Source organism: Cupressus sempervirens, chromosome 2 (assembly GCF_028749045.1).
Source record: "Cupressus sempervirens isolate cs-2001-9-10 chromosome 2, ASM2874904v1, whole genome shotgun sequence".
Lineage (NCBI taxonomy): Eukaryota > Viridiplantae > Streptophyta > Pinopsida > Cupressales > Cupressaceae > Cupressus > Cupressus sempervirens.
In genome coordinates, this window is record NC_143119.1 from 558,564,662 (window position 1) to 558,579,911 (window position 15,250).

Genomic DNA, 15,250 nt, shown 5'->3' on the forward strand with positions numbered 1-15,250 from the left:
AAGTCGAGCCACCAGGTACTCTCACCAAGTTGACTCTTTGAGTCTGTTCATCAAGTCGCCCCACTAAGTACTCTAACCAAGTTGATTCTTCAAGTGCGTTCATCAAGTCGCCCCACCAAGTACTCTCACCAAGTCGACTCTTTAAGTCCTTTCATCGAGTCACCCCACCAAGTACTCTCACCAAGTCAACTCTTTAGGTCCGTTCATAGAGTCACCCCACCAAGTTGACCCTTCAAGTGCGTTCATCAAGTCACCCCGCCAGGTCGGCCCACCAAGTCGAATCTCTAAGTCCGTTCATCAAGTCACCGTCTCGATTTGGCTTGGCCGAGCTGATCTGGGCGAGCCATTTTGGTCGACCCGATCTGGCCGAGCTGTTCTGGGCAAGCCATGCTGGCCGAGCCGATCTGGGTGAGCCATTATGGCCGAGCCGATCTGGGCGACCCATTCTGGCCGAGCCGATCTGCGCGACCCATTCTGGTCGAGCCATGCTGGCCGAGGCTTTCTGGCCGGGCCATGCTGGCCGAGCCGATCTGTGCGAGCCATTTTGGCCAAGCCATGCTGGCCGAGCCGATCTAGGCGAGCTGATTTGGGCGAGCCATTCTGGCCGAGCCATGCTGGCTGAGCCGTTCTAGCTGAGCCATGCTGGCCGAGCCGATCTGGGCGAGGCGTTCTGGCCGAGCCGATCTGGCCAAGCTCCAAAAATGGTGTCATGGATCGCTGTTTGGTCGCCTCTATGCCAACTCAATCGGCACAACATTGGGAATGGTTCGACAGCGGTTGTCATTCCAATGTGTCATCGGGATGTCTTGGAACGCGGCCTTTTAAGGGCAAGCTCGCGTCTAGCACTTGGATTGTGCGTCATCACAAGTGAATGGGGAGATCTCTTTGTGAACGGTGGCATGGCGATTGCAAGAGAAAATTGACTTAGTAGTCGGAGCATTGGCCTTGGGCCATTGTGACGGCCTTGCAATTTCTCTATAATTGGAACCTATGTTTGCGCAGTAGCAAAGTTTGCATGTAAGATTGGGCTTTGTTCTTGATGGTTCCAAGTACTCTCACCGAGTCACCAAGTCACCATGCTGGCCGACCCGATCTGGGCGAGCCGATCTGGGCGAGCCGATCTGGGCGAGCCATGCTGGCCGACCCGATCTGGGCGAGCCATTCTTGCCGACCCGATCTGGCCGAGCTCCAAAAACGGTGTCGTGGATGGCTGTTTGGTCACATTTTTCATTGAATTGGATTTTTAAGGGAGTTGTCCGTGCTATCACAGATTTCTAATGCAGAGCAAGCCTCGCACTAATAGCTTATATAGGAGAGGTTGTTGCCGCGAGCCACTCCCATGCCCCTTTCACTGATTCAACATTGGTGTCTAGGCAGATCGGATTGTTGGGTTTTCAAATGGTGTATGCTGATGTTGAATGAATGAAAGGGGCATGAAGCGATCTCAGTGCTTTTCCTCGACTCTCCTTTAGATCATGTTTTCCGATGACTCAATTTTGGAAAAGGTGAGGTAGTGGTTGCCGATCCCTGGCGTGTGTTTTTGGTGATTTTAAAACTTGATCTAAACGTGAGCCCTTGTCTAGCACTCCGGCGTTGCTTGGTATAATGGCAATTTGCTATGGGTGCTCGGCGCTCTAGCAATTTGTCATGGTGTACTTGTCGCAGCTACATGGGAGCTTTAATATCGAAAGCTCTCGGCGAAAAATGGTGGCCGAGCCATGCTGGCCGACCCGATCTGGCTTAGCCATTTTCGTCGACCCGATCTGGCTCTTCTTTCTCACTCCATCGGCACAAATTTGGGAGTTGTTCGACAGCGGTTGTCGTTCCAATGTGTCATTGCGGTGATCTGGAGAGCGATGCTAAGGGCGGGAGCTTGCGTCTAGCATTTGGGGATGTTTGTGCAAGCGAGCAGGGGAGCTTCTCTTATCGAAACCTCTCTATGGCCTTTGAATATAGACCCAGTGCCGACGATATCGATGGATACGAGCCTTGGATTCTAAAATTGTTCAGCTAACATTGGTTTTTGTGAGAGATGGTTATGAAAGCACTTCCCAATCGATACGCGGGAGTTCCCTAAGATTGCCTCTGTGCCAACTCGATCGGCACAACATTGGGAATGGTTCGTCAGCGATTGTCATTCCAATGTGTCATCGGGATGTCTTGGAACGCAGCCTTTCAAGGGCGAGCTCGCGTCTAGCACTTGGATTGTGCATCGTCACAAGTGATTGGGGAGATCTCTCTGTGAACGGCGGCATGGCGATTGCAAGAGAAAATTGACTTAGTAGTCGGAGCATTGGCCTCGGGCCATTATGACGGCCTTGCAATTTCTCTATAATTGCAGCCTATGTTTGCGCAGTAGCAGAGTTTGCACGTTAGATTGGCCTTTGTTCTTGATAGTTCGAAGTACTCTCACCAAGTCAGCAAGTCACCATGCTGGCCGAGCCGATCTGGGCGAGCCATGCTGGCCGAGCCAATCTGGGCGAGCCATTCTTGCCGAGCCTATCTGGGCGAGCTCCAAAAACGGTGTCGTGGATGGCTATTTGGTCACATTTTTCATTGAATTGGATTTTCAAGGGAGTTGTCCGCGCTATCGCAGATTTCTAATGCAGAGCGAGCCTCGCACTAATAGCTTATATAGGAGAGGTTGTTGCCGCGAGCCTCTCCCATGCCCCTTTCATTGATTCAACATTAGTGTCTAGGCGGATCAGATTGTTGGGTTTTCAAACGGTGTATGCTGATGTTGAATGAATGAAAGGGGCATGAAGCGATCTCAGTGCTTTTCCTCGGCTCTCCTTTAGATCATGTTTTCCGATGACTCAATTTTGGAAAAGGTGAGGCAGCGGTTGCTGATCCATGGCGTGTGTTTTTGGTGGTTTTAAAACTTGATCTAAACGTGAGCCCTTGTCTAGCACTCCGGTGTTGCTTGGTCTAATGGCAATTTGCTATGGGTGCTCGACGCTCTAGCAATTTTTCATGGTGTACTTATCGCGGCTACATGGGAGCTTTAATGTCAAAAGCTCTCGGCGAAAAATGGTGGCCGAGCCATGCTGGCTGACCCGATCTAGCTCTCATTTCTCACTCCATCGGCACAAATTTGGGATTTGGTCGACAGCGGTTGTCGTTCCAATGTGTCATTGCGGTGATCTGGAGAGCGATGCTAAGTGCGAGAGCTTGCGTCTAGCATTTGGGGATGTTTGTGCAAGCAAGCAGGGGAGCTTCTCTTATCGAAACCTCTCCGTGGCCTTTGAATATAGACCCAGTGCCGACGATATCGATGGATACGAGCCTTGGATTATAAAATTGTTCAGCTAACATTGGTTTTTGTGAGAGATGGGTACGAAAGCACTTCCCGATCGATACGCGGGAGTTCCCTAAGATCGCCTCTGTGCCAACTCGATCGGCACAACATTGGGAATGGTTCAACAGCAGTTGTCGTTCCAATGTGTCATCGGGATGTCTTGGAACACGGCCTTTCAAGGGTGAGCTCGCGTCTAGCACTTGGATTGTGCATCGTCACAAGTGAATGGGGAGATCTCTCTGTGAACGGCGGCATGGTGATTGCAAGAGAAAATTGACTTAGTAGTTAGAGCATTGGCGTCGGGCCATTGTGACGGCCTTGCAATTTCTCTATAATTGCAAGCTATGTTTGCGTAGTAGCAGAGTTTGCATGTTAGATTGGCCTTTGTTCTTAACAGTTTGAAGTACGTACTCTCACCAAGTCAGCAAGTCACCATGCTGGCCGAGCCGATCTGGGCGAGCCATTCTTGCTGACCCGATCTGGCCGAGCTCCAAAAACAGTGTCGTGGATGGCTGTTTGGTCACATTTTTCATTGAATTGGATTTTTAAGGGAGTTTTCCGCGCTATCGTAGATTTCTAATGCAGAGCGAGCCTCACACTAATAGCTTATATAGGAGAGGTTGTTGCCGCGAGCCTCTCCCATGCCCCTTTCATTGATTCAACATTGGTGTCTAGGTAGATCGGATTGTTGGGTTTTCAAACGGTGTATGCTGATGTTGAATGAATGAAAGGGGCATGAAGTGATCTCAGTGCTTTTCCTTGGCTCTCCTTTAGATCATGTTTTCCGATGACTCAATTTTGGAAAAGGTGAGGCAGCGGTTGCCGATCCATGGCGTGTCTTTTTGGTGATTTTAAAACTTGATCTAAATGTGAGCCCTTGTCTAGCACTCCGGCATTGCTTGGTATAATGGCAATTTGCTATGGGTGCTCGGTGATCTAGCAATTTTGTCATGGTGTACTTATCGCTGCTACATGGGAGTTTTAATATCGAAAGCTCTCAGCGAAAAATGGTGGCCGAGCCACGCTGGCCGACCCGATCTGGCTCTTCTTTCTCACTCCATCAGCACAAATTCGGGAGTTGCTCGACAGCGGTTGTCATTCCAATGTGTCATTGCGGTGATCTGGAGAGCGATGCTAAGGGCGGGAGCTTGCGTCTAGCATTTGGGGATGTTTGTGCAAGCGAGCAGGGGAGCTTCTCTTATCGGAACCTCTCCGTGGCCTTTGAATATAGACCCAGTGCTGACGATATCGATGGATACGAGCCTTGGATTCTAAAATTGTTCAGCTAACATTGGTTTTTGTGAGAGATGGGTACGAAAGCACTTCCTGATCGATTCGCAGGAGCTCCCTAAGATCGCCTCTATGCCAACTCGATCGGCACAACATTGGGAATGGTTCGACAGCGGTTGTCATTCCAATGTGTCATCGGGATGTCTTGGAACGCTGCCTTTCAAGGGCGAGATCGCTTAGCACTTGGATTGTGCATCGTCACAAGTGAATGGGGAGATCTCTCTGTGAATGGCGGCATGGTGATTGCAAGAGAAAATTTACTTAGTAGTCGGAGCATTGGCCTCGGGCCATTGTGACGGCCTTGCAATTTCTCTATAATTGCAACCTATGTTTGCGCAGTAGCAGAGTTTGCATGTAAGATTGGCCTTTGTTCTTGAGAGTTCCAGGAGATGACCTCCAGAACTTTTGGATTGGGCTCCTTCAAGGTGAAATTCATCCAGTTGATTGGATGAGCTCGATGACCATTTCACTCCCTTGGCTCCATGAATTCAAATCCCATCCAGCTGCCGTGAAGCCATCCCAATTTTGCTATGCGAGGGCTCTCTCCCCAGAGTCGTTCTCCTTGCAACAACTTCTTTGGCAAAAAAATTTCGGAATGGTTGGCAGTAGTTGTTGTTCCAATGGTGCCATTGCTTGTGTGAGCAAGGCTGAATGCAGCCTCAGATTCCAAAGGAAATCAACGACATCAGATCTATATATAAGAGCAGAATGAAGTAGCAGCCCGTTTTCCATGCGCGGCTCCCCAAAGTTGCTCATCTTTCTCACTCCATCGGTACAAATTCGGGAGTTGTTCGACAGCAGTTGTCATTCCAATGTGTAATTGCAGCGATCTGGAGAGCGATGCTAAGGGCAGGAGCTTGTGTCTAGCATTTGGGATGTTTGTGTGAGCGAGCAGGGGAGCTTCTCTTTAATTGCAACCTATGTTTGCGCAGTAGCAGAGTTTGCATGTAAGATGGGCCTTGTTCTCGAGAGTTCCAGGAGATGACCTCTGGAACTTTTGGATTGGGCCCCTTCAAGGTGAAATTCATCCAGTTGATCGGATGAGCTCGATGACCATTTCAGTCCCTCGGCTCCATGAACTCACATCTCGTAACCGATGACAATCTTTTGCTCCTCTACCGACCTCATAAAGAATTGGGTCGTGAATGGCTGTTTGGTAGGAATTTTAAAGGATCTGGATTTTTAAGGCGGATGTCGGTGTGTTCACTAATTTCTAATGCAGAGCGAGCCTCGCACTAATAGCTTATATAGGAGAAGTGGTTGCCGCGAGCCTCTCCCGTGCCCCTCTCATTGATTCAACGCCGGTGTCAAGGCAGATGGATATGTCAGATTTTGAAATGGTGGACGCCGACGTTGAATCAATTAGAGGGGCATGAAGCCCACCCTGGATGTGCTATTCCTAGACTCTCCCTTGGATCATGTTTTCTTCTCACTCAGCTGGTGCAATTTCGGAAAAAGGTTTGACAGCGGTTGCCATCCCTCACCGTGTCTACTTGGTGATTTTAAAACTCGATCTAAAATGGGAGCCCTCGCCTAGCACCTCCATCCAGTGTTGCTCGGGTATTGCATAAAATTATGCCAATGGCGCGAATCCCCCAACGAATGCCTATGCTTGGACCCTCTCTTAGATCACCTTCTTCGATCACTCGACCGATGCAACTACAGAAGAGACTTGACAGCGGTTGCCATTCTACAGCGCGTCTGTTCAGCGATTTCGAAGTTGATCTAATGGCGAGCCCTTGTCTCTAGCCATGAGGTGGGTGCTTGGCGCTCTAGCAAAATTTTTTGCGTGCCTATCACAGCTACAATGGGAGAGGTGGTTGCCGCGAGCCTCTCCCGTGCCCACCTCATTGATTCAACGCCGCTGTCAGGGTGGATGGATATGTCAGATTTTGAAACGGTGGACGCCGACGTTGAATCAATTAGAGGGGCATGAAGCCCACCCTCGAGGGTGCTATTCCCTAACTCTCCTTTAGATCATGTTTTCTTGTCACTCAGCTGGCGCAATTTCGGAAAAAGGTTTGGCAGCGGTTGCTAGCCCTCACCGCGTCTACTTGGTGATTTTAAAACTCGATCTAAAATGGGAGCCCTCGTCTAGCACCTCCGTCCGATGTTGCTCGGGTATTGCATAATTTTTTTCTATCGGCGCGAATCACCCAACGAATCCCTAGCCTTGGACTCTCTCTTAGATCACCTTCTTCGATCACTCGACCGACGCAATTATGGAAGAGGCTTGGCAACGGTTTCCATTCCACAGCGCGTCTATTCAGCAATTTCAAAGTTGATCTACTAATGGCGAGCCCTTGTCTAGCCATGAGGTGGGTGCTTGGGGCTCTAGCAATTTTTGTGTGCCTATCGCGGCTTACAATGGGAGCTTTGATAACAAAAGTTCTCGGCGACCCTCCCCAATAGAAATCAGTGCTGGTGTTCGCGAAAGACACGTTATTCAGATTTTTGGAATATTGGCACCAGCATTGTTTCTATTGGGAGGGCCGTGAAGCCATCCTAATTTTGCTATGCGAGGGCTCTCTCCCCAGAGTCGTTCTCTACGCAACAACTTCTTTGGCACAAAATTTTTAGAACGGTTCGGCAGCGGTTGTCATTCCAATGGTGTCGTTGTGGTGGTTGCCTGGGCAGTGATCAAAAGGGCGACCCGTCGTCTAGTAGTTGGCCTACGCATCACGAGTGACAAGGGAGCCTTTGTTATCAGAAGCTCCCCGTGGCCATTCGATTAGAAGAGCCATTGCTTGTTTGAGCAAGGACGAATGCAGCCTTAGATTCCAAATGAAATCAACGATTTTGGATCTATATAAGAGTGGAATGAAGCAGCAGCACAGCTCGTTTTCTATGCGCGGCTCCCCAAAGTTGCTCTTCTTTCTCACTCCATTGCCACAATTTTGGGAGTTGTTCGATAGCGATTGTCATTCCAATGTGTCATTGCGGTGTTCTGGAGAGCGATGCTAAGGGCGGGATCTTGTGTCTAGAATTTGGGATATGTTTGTGCGAGCGAGCAGGGGAGCTTCTCTTATCGAAACCTCTCCGTGGCCTTTGAATATATAGACCCAGTGCCGACGATATCGATGGATGCGAGCCCTTGGATTCCAAATTTGTCCACAACTAACATTGGTTTTTGTGAGAGATGGGCACGAAAGCACATCCCGATTGCTAAGCGGGAGCTCCCTAAGGTCGCCTCTGTGCCAACTCGATCGGCACAACATTGGGAGTGGTTCGACAGCGGTTGACGTTCCAATGTGTCATCGAGGGATGTCTTGGAAAGTGGTCTTTCTTTCAAGGGCGGTCTCACGTCTAGACCTTGGATTGTGCGTCGCGTCACAAGTGAATGGGGAGATCTCTCTATGAACGGCGGCATGGTGATTGCAAGAGAAAATTGACTTAGTCGGAGCCATTGGCCTCGGGCCATTGTGGCGGCCTCGCAATTTCTCTTTAATTGCAACCTATGTTTGCGCAGTAGCAGAGTTTGCATGTAAGATGGGCCTTGTTCTCAAGAGTTCCAGGAGATGACCTCCGGAACTTTTGGATTGGGCCCCTTCAAGGTGAAATTCATCCAGTTGATCGGATGAGCTTGATGACCATTTCAGTTCCTCGGCTCCATGAAATCACATCTCCTAACCGATGACAATCTTTTTCTCCTCTTCCGACCTCATAAAAAATTGGGTCGTGAATGGCTGTTTGGTAGGAATTTTAAAGGATTTGGATTTTTAAGGCAGATGTCATTGTGTTCTCTAATTTCTAATGCAGAGCAAGCCTCGCACTAATAGCTTATATAGGAGAGGTGGTTGTCGCGAGCCTCTCCCGTGCCCCCCTCATTGATTCAACGCTGGTGTCAAGGTGGATGGATATGTCGGATTTTGAAATGGTGGACGCCGATGTTGAATCAATTAGAGGGGCATGAAGCCCACCCCGGATGTGCTATTCCTTGACTCTCCTTTAGATCATTTTTTCTTCTCACTCAGCTGGCGCAATTTCGGAAAAAGGTTTGACAGCGGTTGCCATCCCTCACCGCATCTACTTGGTGATTTTAAAACTCGATCTAAAATGGGAGCCCTCCTCTAGCACCTCCATTCGGTGTTGCTCGGGTATTGCATAAAATTATGCCATCGGCGCGAATCCCCCAACGAATGCCTACGCTTGGACCCTCTCTTAGATCACCTTCTTCGATCACTCGACCGACGCAACTACGGAAGAGACTTGGCAGTGGTTGCCATTCTACAGCGCGTCTGTTCAGCGATTTCGAAGTTGATCTAATGGCGAGCCCTTGTCTCTAGCCATGAGGTGGGTGCTTGGTGCTCTAGCAAAATTTTTTACGTGCCTATCATGGCTACAATGGGAGAGGTGGTTGCCGCGAGCCTCTCCCGTGCCCCCCTCATTGATTCAATGCCGCTGTCAGGGCAGATGGATATGTCAGATTTTGAAAAAAGGTGGACGCCGACGTTGAATCAATTAGAGGGGCATGAAGCCCACCCTTGAGGGTGCTATTCCTGGACTCTCCTTTAGATCATGTTTTCTTGTCATTCAGCTGGCGCAATTTTGGAAAAAGGTTTGGCAGTGGTTGCCAGCCCTCACCGCGTCTACTCGGTGATTTTAAAACTCGATCTAAAACGGGAGCCCTCGTCTAGCACCTCCGTCCGGTGTTGCTTGGGTATTGCATAAATTTATGCCATTGGCACGAATCCCCCAATGAATGCCTACACTTGGACCCTCTCTTAGATCACCTTCTTCGATCACTCGACCGACGCAACTACGAAAGAGACTTGGCAGCGGTTGCCATTCTACAGCGCGTCTGTTCAGCGATTTTGAAGTTGATCTAATGGCGAGCCCTTGTCTCTAGCCATGAGGTGGGTGCTTGGCGCTCTAGCAAAATTTTTTGCGTGCCTATCGCAGCTACAAGGGGAGAGGTGGTTGCCGCGAGCCTCTCCCGTGCCCCCCTCATTGATTCAACGCCGCTGTCAGGGCGGATGGATATGTCAGATTTTGAAACGGTGGACGCCGACGTTGAATCAATTAGAGGGGCATGAAGCCCACCCTCGAGGGTGCTATTCCTGGACTCTTCTTTAGATCATGTTTTCTTGTCACTCAGCTAGCGCAATTTCGGAATAAAGGTTTGGCAGTGGTTGCCAGCCCTCACCGCGTCTACTTGGTGATTTTAAAACTCGATCTAAAACGGGAGCCCTCGTCTAGCACCTCCGTCCGGTGTTGCTCGGGTATTGCATAAATTTATGCCATCAGTGCGAATCCCCCAACGAATGCCTATGCTTGGACCCTCTCTTAGATCACCTTGTTCGATCACTCGACCGACACAACTACGAAAGAGACTTGGCAGCGGTTGCCATTCTACACCGCGTCTGTTCAGCGATTTTGAAGTTGATCTAATGGCGAGCCCTTGTCTCTAGCCATGAGGTGGGTTCTTGGCACTCTAGTAAAATTTTTTGTGTGCCTATCGCGGCTACAACGGGAGAGGTGGTTGCTGCGAGCCTCTCCCGTGGCCCCCCTCATTGATTCAACGCCGCTGTCAGGGCAGATGGAAATGTCGGATTTTGAAACGGTGGACGCCAACGTTGAATCAATTAGAGGGGCATGAAGCCCACCCTCGAGGGTGCTATTCCTAGACTCTCCTTTAGATCATGTATTCTGGTCACTCAGCTGGTGCAATTTCGGAAAAAGGTTTGGCAGCGGTTGCCAGCCCCTCACTGCGTCTACTCGGTGATTTTAAAACTCGATCTAAAATAGGAGCCCTCGTCTTGCACCTCCGTCCGGTGTTGCTCAGGTATTGCACAAATTTTTGCCATCGGCACGAATCCCCCAATGAATGCCTACACACTTGGACCCTCTCTTAGATCACCTTCTTCGATCACTCGACTGACACAATTATGGAAGAGACTTGGCAATGGTTGCCATTCTACACCACGTCCGTTCTGCGATTTCGAAGTTGATCTAATGGCGAGCCCTTGTCGATAGCCATGAGGTGGGTACTTGGCGCTCTAGCAATATTTTTTGTGAGCCTATCGCGGCTACAATGGGGGAGGTGGTTGTCGCGAGCCTCTCCCGTGCCCAGCTCATTGATTCAATGCCAGTGTCAGGGCGGATGGATATGTCAGATTTTGAAACGATGGACGTCGACGTTGAATCAATTAGAGGGGCATGAAGCCCACCCTCAAGGGTGCTATTCCTGGACTCTCCTTTAGATCATGTTTTCTTGTCACTCAGCTTGCGCAATTTTGGAAAAAGGTTTGGCAGCGGTTGCCAGCCCTCACCACGTCTACTGGGTGATTTTAAAACTCGATCTAAAATGGGAGCCCTCGTCTAGCACCTCCATTCGGTGTTGCTCGGGTATTGCATAAATTTATGCCATTGGTGCAAATCCCCCAATGAATGCCTACACTTGGACCCTCTCTTAGATCACCTTGTTCGATCACTCGACTGATGCAACTACGAAAGAGACTTCCCAGCGGTTGCCATTCTACAGCGCATCTGTTCAGCAATTTCGAAGTTGATCTAATGGCGAGCCCTTCTCTCTAGCCATGAGGTGGGTGCTTGGCGCTCTAGCAAAATTTTTTGCGTGCCTATCGCGGCTACAATGGGAGAGGTGGTTGCCATGAGCCTCTCCCATGCCCCCCTCATTGATTCAACGCTGCTGTCAGGGCGGATGGATATGTCAGATTTTGAAATGGTGGACGCCGACGTTGAATCAATTAGAGGGGCATGAAGCCCACCCTCGAGGGTGCTATTCCTGGACTCTCCTTTAGATCATGTTTTCTTGTCACTCAGATGGCGCAATTTCAGAAAAAGGTTTGGCAGTAGTTGCCAGCCCTCATCGCGTCTACTCGGTGATTTTAAAATTTGATCTAAAACGGGAGCCCTCGTCTAGCACCTCCGTCCGATGTTGCTCGGGTATTGCATAAATTTATGCCATCGGTGCGAATCCCCCAACGAATGCATACGCTTGGACCCTCTCTTAGATCACCTTCTTCGATCACTCGACCGACGCAACTACGGAAGAGACTTGGCAGCGGTTGCCATTCTACAGCGTGTCTGTTCAGCGATTTCGAAGTTGATCTAATGGCGAGCCCTTGTCTCTGGCCATGAGGTGGGTGCTTGGCGCTCTAGAAAATTTTTTTGCATGCCTATCGCGTAAAGCATGTTTTCTAGTCACTCAGCTGGCGCAATTTCGGAAAAAGGTTTGGTAGGGGTTGCCAGCCCTCACCGCATCTTCTTGGTGATTTTAAAACTCGATCTAAAATGGGAGCCCTCGTCTAGCGGCTCTGTGCCAACTCGATCGGCACAACATTGGGAAATGGTTCGACAGCGGTTGTCGTTCCAATGTGTCATCGGGGGATGCCTTGGAAAGTGGCCTTTCAAGGGCGAGCTCGCATCTAGCCCTTGGATTGTGCGTCGCGTCACAAGTGAATGGGGAGATCTCTCTGTGAATGGTGGCATGGTGATTGCAAGAGAAAATTGACTTAGTCGGAGCATTGGCCTCGGGCCATTGTAATGGCCTTGCAATTTCTCTTTAATTGCAACCTATGTTTGCGCAGTAGCAGAGTTTGCATGTAAGATGGGCCTTGTTCTTGAGAGTTCCAAGAGATGACCTCCGAAACTTTTGGATTGGGCCCCTTCAAGGTGAAATTCATCCAGCTGATCGGATGAAGCTCGATGTGCTTGTATCTATTCCGAGATGGTAATGATGGTCATTAATCTGTGGCGGTGAGTATTATCCCATTCGGTAATCTCAATGGCGGAGCTGGTGGGAAGTACTTGTCGCTTTGTTTTGATGGATATACCCTATATGTAGGTGTCTGCACAGCTTGCAACACACTGCACCTTTGGTGTTCGATTCTAAGATGCGCTTGTTGCTGAGTGTGTATGGAGTTGTATCTTTTAGCCAAGGGCTCTGTCTCATTGGCATGTTCTATCATTGCATTTTTATCCTACCCGGATGGCAAGAAGGAAAGAGATGGTTGCATGGGTGCATTGCTCGACTTCCCTAATTTCATCAAGGGTCCACTCTCCACCCTAAGTTTTTTGGCGATCGGTAGAGCCTTGGGATTGAGAGGGGGGCCGGCGAAAGGTTTGGTTGCCGCATAATTTATTCGCTAGTGCATTCTCGGTGCGTGCTCGCCTCTTCACTGTCTCATCCCACAGAAGTGCATGGCACTGTCGTGATAGCCTTTGTGGTCTGGACCAGTAGAAGCATAGAGTATTACTGATAATTTTTGTTTGGATGCGAAAACTCTCCATGCCCTGTCCTGCCCTGTGCGATCCGAACGGCTGCGGCTCGTGGGTTCTGCGGGAGATACTCTTCTTTAGCTCCCCCCTAAAGAGAGCGTTCGGTGTTTGCATTGTGTGGACAAAAAGCCCAAGGCGTTTCATCTCTCCCTTCAAATGCAAAATTCTAGGAGGGCTTGTCGAAGTATGGCCGTTTGTACGGGGTGCACCAAAAAGCGTGTAGGGGGCATATGCCTGGGAAATGGATGTCTCTGAGTGTCCTTACTCGGTCGCGTGCGCGGTGTACATCTTTGTATTATGACCCCTCTGCGAGCATTTGTGATTCAAGCATTTTGGGGGAACGGGTTTCGTACGAGATGTTCTTCTCAGGCTCCTGCGAACCAGAGTGCTCGTCTTTGCAATGCTCCGACAAGTGCAGGCCCAACGTGTCTGTCTAGGGGAAGAAATCGCACGAATGCTTTTTGCCGAGATGTGGGTGCTCGTGGGTGGTTCCCTCGCGGTGCCAGTTCTTCGGTATGTGCATGTGCATGAGATTGAAGCTTGTCCGACAATGCTAGTGTGAGTGTTCAGTCGTAGGAACTTTTCTGTACCTACGCTGGCAGATCACGTGTCACGGGGAATGGTTAGCGAAGCTGTGCTGGGAAAGGAGATATTTGACATGTCCATGTATGCGGGTAAGCTCTCATCACCTATAAATGTGTGGAGGGGGTGTTGTTATACACGATGCCCTCGAGCGGCCTTATAATTGAGGTGGTCGCGTGCACAGTGATGCCCCCGCCAATCGCATAACCAGCCATGTTTTCGACTCGCACGGCCCTTCACCCTTCAGCATGGTGGTCTCCATTGGCACTTTGGCAACCAGCTCTTCATCATGGGAAAATGTTTGTTGCGATCAAGAAGGATTTTGTCTGTGCGGGTGCACCTCAATTGGCATGTAGGAGGCATATGCCTGGGAAATGGATGTCTCTGAGTGGCCTTACAATTGAGGTGGCTACGTGCGCGGTGCATCTCGTACAGACTCGAGGCTTCTTTCCGAGTAGTGGCAACAACGAGTTCGAGGGTAAAGGGTTCCGTACGGGATGTTCTTCCGAGGTGCCTGTGAACCGAGGCTCCCTGTTCGGCCCTCTCCGGTCGACGATGGGACACTTTCCTCTTGTGCGAAATCTTTGAGCGTTGCGAGTCCTGCATGTGCTGTGAACGTCATTCTTGTTGCTTGGTCGGCGGATTATGTTTGGATGCATGACAGAGCGAATGCAAATTTTGGTTTCCCATCGCGGTGGGCATCCCTTGGCTGTAGCAGGTCTTGGGGGTCCCCTCGTTGTTAGAAGCTACCTGGTTGATCCTGCCAGTAGTCATATGCTTGTCTCAAAGATTAAGCCATGCATGTCTAAGTATGAACTATTTCAGACTGTGAAACTGCGGATGGCTCATTAAATCAGTTATAGTTTCTTTGATGGTACTTTGCTACTTGGATAACTGTAGTAATTCTAGAGCTAATACGTGCACCAAATCCTGACTCTTGGAAGGGATGCATTTATTAGATAAAAGGCCGGCGTGGGCTCACCCGCTATTCCGGTGATTCATGATAACTCAACGGATCGCACGGCCTTTGTGCTGGCGACGCTTCATTCAAATTTCTGCCCTATCAACTTTCAATGGTAGGATAGAGGCCTACCATGGTGGTGACAGGTGACGAAGAATTAGGGTTCGATTCCGAAGAGGGAGCCTAAGAAATGGCTACCACATCCAAGGAAGGTAGCAGGCGCGCAAATTACCCAATCCTGACACGGGGAGGTAGTGACAATAAATAACAATACTGGGCTCATCGAGTCTGGTAATTGGAATGAGTACAATCTAAATCCCTTAATGAGGATCCATTGGAGGGCAAGTCTGGTGCCAGCAGCCGCGGTAATTCTAGCTCCAATAGCGTATATTTAAGTTGTTGCAGTTAAAAAGCTCGTAGTTGGACCTTGGGTCATCACGGTCGGTCCACCTTCTGGGTGTGCACTGGCCCTCACGTCCCTTCTGCCTGCGGCGTGTTCTTGGCCTTAATTCTCTAGGTTGCGGTTCCGGCGCCGTTACTTTGAAAAAATTAGAGTGCTCAAAGCAAGCCTAGGCTCTGAATACATTAGCATGGAATAACGCGATAGGAGTCTGGTCCTGTTCCGTTGGCCTTCGGGACTGGAGTAATGATTAATAGGAACTGTCGGGGGCATTCGTATTTCATTGAAAGAGGTGAAATTCTTGGATTTATGGAAGACGAACCACTGCGATAGCATTTGCCAAGGATGTTTTCATTAATCAAGAACGAAAGTTGGGGGCTCGAAGATGATCAGATACCGTCCTAGTCTCAACCATAAACGATGCCGACCAGGGATCGGCGGATGTTGCTCTAAGGACTCCGCCAGCACCTTCTGA

At 49.7% G+C, this 15,250-nt stretch overlaps 1 non-coding gene across 1 annotated transcript in view; it reads left to right on the forward strand.

Moving 5' to 3' along the window:
- The first annotated feature begins 14,161 nt into the window (after nt 1-14,161).
- The window catches only part of LOC149573911 (18S ribosomal RNA), a 1,811-nt gene continuing 722 nt past the window's right edge, over nt 14,162-15,250 (forward strand). Inside the window, exon 1 of the ribosomal RNA XR_016360548.1 lies at nt 14,162-15,250. This exon is cut by the window's right edge and continues 722 nt beyond it. This is a non-coding gene — a ribosomal RNA (18S ribosomal RNA).